Source organism: Tupaia chinensis, unplaced genomic scaffold (assembly GCF_000334495.1).
Source record: "Tupaia chinensis unplaced genomic scaffold, TupChi_1.0 Scaffold000332_1, whole genome shotgun sequence".
Taxonomy (NCBI): domain Eukaryota; kingdom Metazoa; phylum Chordata; class Mammalia; order Scandentia; family Tupaiidae; genus Tupaia; species Tupaia belangeri.
Window position 1 is genome coordinate 2,986,352 of NW_006159826.1, and position 10,792 is coordinate 2,997,143.

Sequence of the window (10,792 nt, forward strand, 5' to 3'; positions counted from 1 at the left end):
AATCGGTGGGGCGCCCCCTTCCCCTTCTTCCCCTGCCTCTAGCGGCTGCTGCCTCCTTCACGCTTCCTGCCTCACAGCTGCATCACACCAGCCTCTGCCTTCGCCCTCGTATGGCTTCACCCTGTGTGTCCCTGTGCTCCTGCAGGGACGCCAGTCATATCGGGTTAGATCCCACTTCACCCCAGCACTAGCTCGTCCTAATTCACATCTGCGGCAGTCCTAGTTCCTATAAAGCTCCACCCCGAGGTACTGCGGGCCAGGAGTTTATTATTATTGTTATCGTTGTTGTCAGGGGGTGCATGTGATTGCCAGAGAGAGAGAGGGAGCGAGGAGAGAGAGGGAGCAAGGAGAGAGCACCACTCAGGGAGGTGTGGTCACGCTGCAGTCCCTTTCTCTCTCTTCTCCATCCCACGATGGCTTGGGACACGCAGATATGGCATGTTTCTTGGGCACTGGGGCCAGGGTTTACACCATGGAGAGCCATGTGGGCTCCGGCTCCCTGCACACAGGACTTAGCTATGTCCTATGAGGCCAGCCCTGGGGGACAGGACTCTGACGTACCTTTTTTGGCAGCTGACTCAGTTCAAGCCATAACTCAGTCTTAGCACCCTGACTCTGCTCTCCACGGTCCTCACTAACTCCTCCGTGGCATCTCCAGGGCCGAGAGCTCGGCCAAGCTCCGCCACTTCTACCCACTTTGCTATCAAAACCATCACTGCTGCATCTTAAAGCTGAACTTGTCCCTTTACAATGTCAACCTCAGCTCCTACTGGCCACCTTTCTGTCCTTAACCTGGTACGTGTGAGACTTCCAGCTCTGGGTGGGTCTGAGTGGGGAAATCGGGGCTTCTCTGTTCCACCTTCCATGTTGACGCTCCTTACTGGACTCCAAGGTGTGTCCTGGCTGGTCTGGGGTAACCAGGGAAAGAAGCCGGAGGGTCCTTGGTGGCCTGCCCGAGCAGGCTGGCTTTACACAGTGGAAGGGAGATTTCAAGGATACCCTGGCTGCTGAGTGTGGGTGAGGTGCCAGGACAGCCAAGCAGATGCAGGGACACCAGTAAGGCTGTTGCCGAAATTCAGGGGAGACCAGAGTGGTCGTGGAGGGCATGCTGCCTAGTAGATGGCCCCAAGGACATTTTGATCCAAAATATGCAACAATCGGTGTAACTGTGGTCTCAGTTCAGTTTTTCACATCTACCCTCTCAAAGCAAATAGAACAGGGGGGTCAGAGAGGTCCAGTCCATTCAGCGGTGAGCTAACGGAGCATCTGACCCAGAAACGTAGCCGGAGCTCTGAGGGCGTCTTGCCTCCTGCGCGACCCTCACCATCATTCTCCACCAGCATCTGGATGTTTCCCTGAAAGTCTTCTCCCAGAGCAAACGTGCCTCCCCCAGACTTTCCGTCACTGCCTTAGGGACAGAGCCTCTATCTTCCTTCCACTCCTGCTTGGGCTCAGAGGACAACTTGGAGAGGCTGGGAGCTCTGGCACAGGTTCCGGGCACATGCAGAAGGTAGCTGAGGCTGAGCGGACCTGCACAGCTGGGGCTGAGCGGTGGGGACATCTGCTTGGACTCAACTATCAGCACATCTCCAGCTCTGCCTCCGCATCTTTGCTGGGTTTTTAAATACAAATTCTTTCTACTTCGTATACTCTCTTTAGAGTTTTTTATTTAATTTTTTTTTTTTTTTTTTTTTATAAAGTTAAAGAGAAGAACAAAACCTTTGGAACGCTGCGCGACCCTCACCATCATTCTCCACCAGCATCTGGATGTTTCCCTGAAAGTCTTCTCCCAGAGCAAACGTGCCTCCCCCAGACTTTCCGTCACTGCCTTAGGGACAGAGCCTCTATCTTCCTTCCACTCCTGCTTGGGCTCAGAGGACAACTTGGAGAGGCTGGGAGCTCTGGCACAGGTTCCGGGCACATGCAGAAGGTAGCTGAGGCTGAGCGGACCTGCACAGCTGGGGCTGAGCGGTGGGGACATCTGCTTGGACTCAACTATCAGCACATCTCCAGCTCTGCCTCCGCATCTTTGCTGGGTTTTTAAATACAAATTCTTTCTACTTCGTATACTCTCTTTAGAGTTTTTTATTTAATTTTTTTTTTTTTTTTTTTACCAAGTTAAAATGAAATCACAACACCTGTGAACGACTGCCAGCCTTTTCATGGGAAGCCAGTCCCATGAACCAAATATCTTTCCTCACAGTGATTTGTTTTTAAGAGATGGCTCCTATTTTCCTACCAAGCTTCCCTTGTTGCTGGATTTCCGGCTCGGTCTAGCTGTTCTCAGGGGCCAGGCTTTCAGGGCTCCACCTAGCTGGGAAAGGGTTTGGGGAAGCTGCCGGCTACCAGTGGTGCTGAACGTGCTGGGCCCTGGCCCAGGACTGCCCTCTCAGTCTGTTCCTTTTTTATTTTTTAAAATTTTGTACACATTCAATTACTACATATCATCACAACTTGTGAAATGAATTTCCCAGCACAAATACACTGTAATTAGTCCAGTTACGGGAGGGAATCAAGGAGAAAAATAAAGAAGCAGAACTTTAGGGGACACAGGAATGGTCTGGTCCTTGATTTCATTCTCTGGTCTGAACTCCGATGTGGCCTGAGCCCTTGGCCTTCCCTGGGAGCTGAAATGCAGGTGGTTGGCTGCCCTGAGGAACACGGCTCCCAGAGAATTTTCCTGTTTGCCTAGAATCGCCTGCTCTGGAGTTGGCCCACCCTTCCCAGGTCCCAAGGCTCCATGCGGAGCCAGTTCAGGGACCTCTCGTGCTGTTCTTGACTGTGTGATCCACGCGGTGGGCATGAAACAGGAAGAGCAAAGCACCATGGGCGTGGGATGACGAAGTGCGTTTGTCGGAGCCTGAAGACATTCCATAGCTGTGGATGGGAAGGGCCTCTGCACCATGGGGAACCTTCCAAATCACACTCGGCCTGGAAAAGAGTTACAGTCTCCTGCCTCAGGTCAGGGGTGTCTGTATAAACCTTCATGCTGCTGTTGCAAAAGTCATCTAACAGAAGGACTCCGGGCGTCTGTAGAGGGGACCAGCCATACATGTTTCATTTGAAAAGAATGCCGAATTTCCAATGTTTGCAGGAATTTTCCAGGAGATCCTGGAAATAGAAGTAGCACAGTAAAAAGAAGCTGGTGGAGCCTCTGTACCTTAGAAGAAATATTCCTGACTCAAATCAGAGCAACCACATTTGAAAGAGCTCTCGTTCAAGAAATTGGCTGTCACTGCCAAATTTTACAAAACTTTTAAAGAAGAGGTAACCTCCATCCTACTAACACTGTTTATAGAGATCCAAAAGGAGGGAACCCATCCAAATTCTTTCTATGAAGCCTCCATTGCCCTCATTCCCCAAATGGATACAGACATGACAAAAAGGGAAAACTATAGACCTATATCCCTGATGAATATAGATGCAAAAATTCTCAACAAGACACTTGCTAACCGTATTGAACAGCATATAAAAAAGATTATTCATCACGACCAGGTAGGGCTTTATTCCAGGGATGCAAGGGTGGTTCAACATATGCAAAACCATAAATGTAATTCACCATATTAATAGAAAGAAAGGTAAAAACCATGCGATCATTTCAATGTGGAAAAAGCATTCGACAAAATACAACATGCCTTTATGATCTGGGCATAATAGCCATTTATGAAAAACCTACAGCTAACATTATACTGAAGGGGGGAAGCTGAAAGCTTTTTCACTGCTACGAGACAGAAAGCCCACTTTCTCCACTCCCATTCAATATAGTACTGGAAGTCCTAGCCAATGCAATCAGAGAAGAGAAGGAAATCAAAGGCATTCCAATAGGGAAAGGAGAGCTAAAATGATCTCTGTTTGCAGATGACATGAATGTGTACATAGAAGACCCAATAGTATCCATGAAAAAACTTCTTGAAGTAATAAATAAGTACAGTAAAGTGGCAGGATACAATTAACTTACAAAAATCTATAGCATTTCTATATACAAATAATAAGCAGAGACAGAACTGAAGAATGTAATTTCACTTACCATAGTCACAAGAAATATAAGATACTTAGGAATAAATCTAACCAAGGAAGTCAAAGACCTCTACAAGGAAAGCTATGAAAGCCTTAAAAAGAAAATCCAAAAGGACACTAAAAAGTGGAAGGACATCCCATGTTCCTGGATTGTCAGAATCAATATAAATAAAATGGCAATCCTACCCAAATTAATCTACATGTTTAATACAATCCCTATAAAATTACAAGAGACATTCTTTACAGGTCTAGAAAAGACAATCATAGAATTTGTCTGAAACCATAAAAGACCCTGTTTTGCTAAAGCCATTCTGCACAAGAAGACTGGAGTAGGTAGCATCTCACTTTCTGACCTCAAAATACGTTACAAAGCTGTGATAATCAAAACAGCATGGTATTGGCACAACAATAGACATGAGGACCTATGGAACAGAGTAGAGACTCCAGAAATAAGCCCCAAAACATAGAGCCAACTCATCTTTGACAAAGGGTACAAGTCAATCCAGTGGGAAAAGGAAAACCTCTTTAGCAAATGGTGTTGGAGAAACCGGATATCCACCTGCAGAAAGATGAATTTGAATCCCTATCTGTCACCATTAACAAAAATCAACTCAAAGTGGATGAAAGATTTAAACCTAAGACCGCAAACTATAAAACTACTGGTAGAAAACACTGGGGAAACTCTGGGAGATACTGGGGTAGGCAATGACTTCTTAAGCAAGACCCTCAAAGCACAGGCAATAATCCCCCAAATAGACAGATGAGAATACAGAAGATAAAGGAGTTTCTGCACAGCAAAGGACACTGTAATTAATGTGAATCAACAATCCTCAGAATGCAAGAGAATTTTTGCTAACTGTGCCTCAGATAAGGGACTGATAACCAGAATACAAAGGGAACTCAGTGACTTACCTGGAAGAAAATGATTAACCCAATTAAAAGATGGGAAAATGAGCTGAATATACAATTGTCTAAGGAAGACATACGAACAGCCAAAAAGCATGTGAAAAAATGCTCAACAACCCTCATCGTAAGGAAGATGCAGATCAAAACCACAATGAGATACCAACTAACCCCAGTCAGAATGGCAAAGATAAAAACACCAAATAAAGATAAGTGCTGGAGGGGATATGGTGAAAGGGGGACACTCCTACACTGCTGGTGGGAATGTAAATTGGTCCAGCCACTGTGGAGAATGATATGGAAGTTCCTCAAAGACCTTAAAATAGAACTACCATATGACCCAGCAATTCCACTCCCGGGTATCTACCCAAAGGACAGGAGAGTACTCAGCAGGAAGTACTCCGCAGGAAAAGTGCTTGCACAACTATATTAATTGCCGCATTATTCACGATTACTAAGACATGGAACCAACACAAATGTCCACAAACAGATGAATGGCACACATACTCCATGGAATACTATCAGCCATAAACAACAACAAGGCCTTGGAATTTGATAGAAAGTGGACGAATATGGAAGATTTGTTGCTGAGTGAAACAAGTCAGGCTATGAAAGAGAGTCATTGTATGTCTCCCCCTAACATATACCAACTGTCCACACTCTATGGTAGAGACTGAAAGACTGGAGAACATAAAAGTATTAAAAATTGTAATGGACACTGGAGACAAAGTGGAAAGAGAGTGGGAGGGGAAGAGTGTAGAAAATGAAATTTCGGGGGGAAAATGGAGAGATAAGACACTTGTGGGACATAGATAGGGTTTATGATCTGTTGATGAGGATGTGTATTATAGTCTCCACTGGGCTGGACTGAGGTGTATATCATGCTGGGTAAAGTCTCTTCACAATCTAAATGATTTATAGTGATTTAATGTCTGAATAAAAAAAATGAAATTGTCTGTGTCATTTGTAGACCAGCCTGAACTGGGGTCCCCCCAAAGGCAGACCCTGACCAAGCTTTGCGAGTAGGTCGTTTCTCTGGGAAGGCATGTGGGAGGCATAAATGAGACAGCTGAGAAACGAGACAGACGTGAGACAGTCCACGACATGTGTGTGACTCCCCACGAGCACCTGGGCCTCAGAGGAGCCATGGAGAGTTCAGGGAGGAGTGGGAAGCTGGGCATTCTTCATATATGGGCCCTCATCTCGTCTTGGCTGGGGCTTAATGTGGGGTTGTAAGTCCCCCCCTTCCCACCTGGCCTGTACAGAACGCTGAGAGGATCTGGATAATGGTCTTTGCCCAGAGGTTCGCAGGTTTGAATTTGGATGTCCCCTGAAACGTAAGGATTGGGATTTGACTGTATTGTAAGGGTTTTAAGTGAAAATTGAATTCCTCCATGGAATCCCAGGGTGAGGCCTTTGGCTATGATAGGTCATTTGGGCGGGGCCCTATGATTGAGTTCTGGTGGGTGTATGCAGAGGGTATGGGACGGGGTGAGAGACAGAAACTGACAGCTGCTCTGCTCAAGATCCTGCCCTCTGCCATTTTGTCACCTCACCACCAGACCCTGGACTTCGAAATTGTGAGCTGAATAAACCTATATTTCTCTATAATCACCTGGTCTCAGGTATTTCTGTCAGCAACTCAATAGTGGACACCAGGGAGAGCTGCTGGCAGAAGGGCTGAGCTGCGCTTTGTGGTGGAGCACCGTGGCCCCCAAACCACCCCATGAGCTGCAGGTAAGCGCAGAGCCAGTGCAGACGGCATTGGTGACCTGCCAGTCTGGACACAGCTTAGAGAAATCGAGTTGGTGAGACAGGTGTCTAGACGAGAATGGCGGCTACAATGCCGTCTCCTGAAGGCTCTACTGGAAAGACACGAGAGACTCTCTGGTTAAATGGGTCTCCTGAGCTCTACTGAAGCTCACGTGCCTGGCACTCTGTTAGTTGGGGGCTGGCAAACTTTGGGGAAGGACCCCAGCCCGTGTCCAGCAGTCCAGGGTCCAGCAAGAGCAATAGAACCCATGATGTATCTGCGACATGAAATGTGGCCATGTCTCTGCTGCTCGGATTCCTGGGTCCTGTCCGTTTCTGGAATTAGACCTGATTTTCCAGCCTTCCCAGTGTCGCTGTAAGCTACTCGATATCCTTCTGATAAAATGATATTCTGCATGTGTTAACCTGAGTGAGTTTCCGTTACTTGCAACCTGGAACATAGACTGATACACGCTCACTCTCTTGATCATCGATTCCACGGTAACTGGGCACCTCCCACACGCCAGGTAGTCCATAGGCACCGGGGCTCCGGGCTGAGCAATGCAGATTCCTTTCTCGTGTGTCTCACGTGGCAAGGGAGGTCAACCACACACATGCAAAACCATCGGGAACAGGGAAGCATCAGCTGTGGTGAGAGGCTCTGATGGGACGCTGGGTGCTAACCCTCTGAAGTGCTGATGGGAGCTGAAATCCAGAAGGCAAGGGCCAGCACCATGGCCTGGTAGCTCTGGGAGCTGGACCCCACATGGCTGACTGTGGCTTGAATCCCAGCCCCAGTGGTTGAAAAAACCGCTTTTGGCGTGCCTCCGATCCCTACAGGGTGCAGACGTGGAGGAGAAGGGTTCGGGGTGCGGGTTCTTTCTCTCTCTCCCGTCCCCCATCTCTCTCTGGCTAGTGCGCGTGGTCTCTGGCAATAAAAAAGAAACCAGAGACAAGAGCCAGCCACTGCGGGGAGATGTGAAGGAAGAGGATCCCAGACCAAGAGAAGTGGGTCAGCATCCTGGGTGGAAATGCATCTGACAGGCCTGAGAAATAGCGGGCGGCCAGCGTGGCTGGAGCCAGACGGGAGAGGGGCTAGGATCTGAGGCCAGAGAGAGAACAGCCAGGTCAGGTGATGTAGACGTGCTTACTGTGGTAATGGACGTTTGGTTTTACTCTAATACGGCACCAAGCCATTGGCCGTTTTCAGCCAAGAGGTGCGTGAACTGTAACTCTGCGGGCCACTGTGAATGGCTTTAGTGGTGGGAGGTGCTGAGCAGCAGCAGGGAGGGGGTTGCTGTAGGGTGTGGGCAGTGGGCCTGGAGCAGGGACCACAGGCTTGAGCTGATTTTAGAAGCAGTAGCCAGCAATTGCGTGTGGGGAAGGAAACCCAGCAGAGCGGCGGGGGACAGCTTTCCCTGCGATGAGGACACAGGAGGACCGGGGTCTCTGTTGCGTTTGTGTCCTGTCGGCGGGATTTGGTCAGGAATTCTCTCACATGCTCTGAATTTGTGATGCCCAACGAGCCCCTGCCTTGTGCTGTCAAGGGGGTGGTTGAGTCCAGAGGAGAGGCTCGGGCTTCGGATATAAATCCGAATTTGAAATCACTAGCAGTTAGAAGTTGAGCGGAAAAGACATCCAACAAAAGAGGTGGAGAAGGAGCCCTGGGAGAAAGAAGATAATCGAGGGAGAGGGATTAAAAAACTGCTTCAAGAAAATGGGGTAGTCGGCCGTGCTGACCTGCTGAAGGCTCGGTAAGGTGAGGGTAGGGGCGTAGAGGAGGGCCATGGCGATGGGGACGTGTGTGGGTGCTGCGGTGTCTCAGCACATGTGTGTGGGTGCTGGGGTGTCTCAGCACATGTGTGTGGGTGCTGGGGTGTCTCAGCGCATGTGTGTGGGTGTTGGCGTGTCTCAGCACATGTGTGTGGGTGCTGGGGTGTCTCAGCACATGTGTGTGGGTGCTGGGGTGTCTCAGCACATGTGTGTGGGTGTTGGCATGTCTCAGCACATGTGTGTGGGTATTGGCGTGTCTCAGCACATGTGTGTGGGTGTTGGCATGTCTCAGCAGCCAGGGCTGAAACCCCCCTCTCAAGTTGGCCTGACCATGAGAACATTTATTCTGTCTCTCTCTCTTTTTAGGATTCTGCTATAGGGTGCATGCACTTGCCAGAGAGAGACAGAGAGAGGGGAAGTGAGAAATTGTCCCCCTGTGGCCATTCATAATCCCTTTTCCTCCATTCTCCTCTCAGGATTTTGCATGCTTGCACATGTGCCCAGTAGGATTCTCAAGCTACCGTGTCTGGGATTTGAACTATGCTGCGGCCATAGGGGACCCAGTGCCTTAATGTCCAGACCACCTTCTGGCCCAGGCATTTCTTTCTGTGGCTCCCCAAGGACGAGAACCTGCCTCTGGAAAGCTCCCAGCAGACTGACCTTTCCTAAGCAAGTCACTGGCCAGAGAGTGGGACCCCTCAGACCACACATACAGACCACTTGGGCACCGAAGGCCGGCGGGTGCGGGTGGGAGCAGGTGGGCTGATGCACACGGCACTGTGCCCGCACAAGCTCCTGCACAAGCTCCCGCGCAGCTCCACGGCAATCAAGGAGCGGTGCCATTCATCTGTGTGCAGGTACCCGCGGCGGCAGCTCTGAGCTTCCCGACTCACTCTCGTTGTTTCCCCTAGAACAAACAGGACAGCAAGGGGCATGCCAGTCCTGGTTGGTCCTGCTGGCATGGGGTCTATGGCTTCCTGGTTGGCCGAGTGGCATGGGGTCTATGGCTTCCCTCATGGTGGGCCAGGAAACCTAGGTCCTTCTGGGATGCTGACCAACTGCCTCCGTGACACACTGGCTTTGCTGCCGGTCTAGACCTCGGTGCCCATGGGCTGTGCCCCGCACACACTGAACTCCCCACTGTCTTCGTTTTCTGGTGGCCTCATCATTCCCTGAGCCAGAGCTGGCGAGTGTGACCTCTGCAGCTGACAGGGACAGGGCTGTGGCTGAGCCCGAGACCAGGGCTGAGTACAGTGTTAACTGTGTCGTGTCCGGCTGTGGCACGGCAGGACTTTAGCCACAGAGCGCCTGCCTTCAGGCAAGCACAATAAACGGACGAATGTCCCCTCATCGGGGAACTAGTCTGCTCCTGGTAAGACATGACCCCGGGATACGGAAGCGTATGCGTTGTATGTTACTCGGAACGAAGGTTCCCGGTAAACCTTTCTTGTCGTGTGGTTGCCCTGAGCAGAGCTGGAGCTGAGGCCCGAGTCTGCTTAGTATCCGGCCGGCAGCTTGGGCTTGGGGCTGTCTGAGAGCACGTACTCCAGCGGCTCTCGCGCGGGGCTGCGATGAGTCACGCAAGGACGCCTGCTCCGACACCAGTGCAGCGCAGCTCCAAAACAAGAATCTCTCTTCACTGGAAGCGCGTTCGTAAGCGGGTTCACCCCAGTTCACTGGTCCCCACAGAGCTCTCTTGGGTGGAAATTCGCCCCTGCCCAGGGTCCCTGTGGCCTTCTGCCACAGTCCAGGCAGACATCCTGACAGGCTCTCTCATGCCTTTTAAGGAAACACGCGCCTCTGGAAGGCTTCAGCTGCTGCATTCCAGCTGCACACATGGAGCTGTGGCCTGCCATCTGCCTGCGTGGCAGAGAGGAGGGCTAAAAATAGGGGGTGCGCGCCAGGGCTGTGTGTGCTGCAGCAGCCCCTTAGCATGCAGTGTGAAAATGGGAGGACACCAGCAGGGTGGCAGCAGGACTCCGAATTCCCTCCTTTGGTAGAAGTTACTCAAGCCCCGCCCCCAGGAATGATTAGTTTCCAAAGGAAGAGCACCAGCTTCTCCGGCTCCTCTCTCTTGTAACTTCCCCGACGTGAGACTTATGTCTCCATGTCTCCTTACGTTCCCAGGGGCCAGGAGCCCTCACCTTTCTCCCTAGAGAATTCCAGGGTGTGCAGAATGAAACAGGAAATGGATTACCATGGGCCAGAACAGCCACTCTGTCCCCATCTCAGAGACTACCCTCAATCTGTCCCTTGTGGCCACTTTGGAGCTCAGTTAGAGTGCTGGTGTAGACGGAGTCACAGGCTCGAATGCCTGCAAGGGCCAGGCAGCTCTCCTAGATGGGTA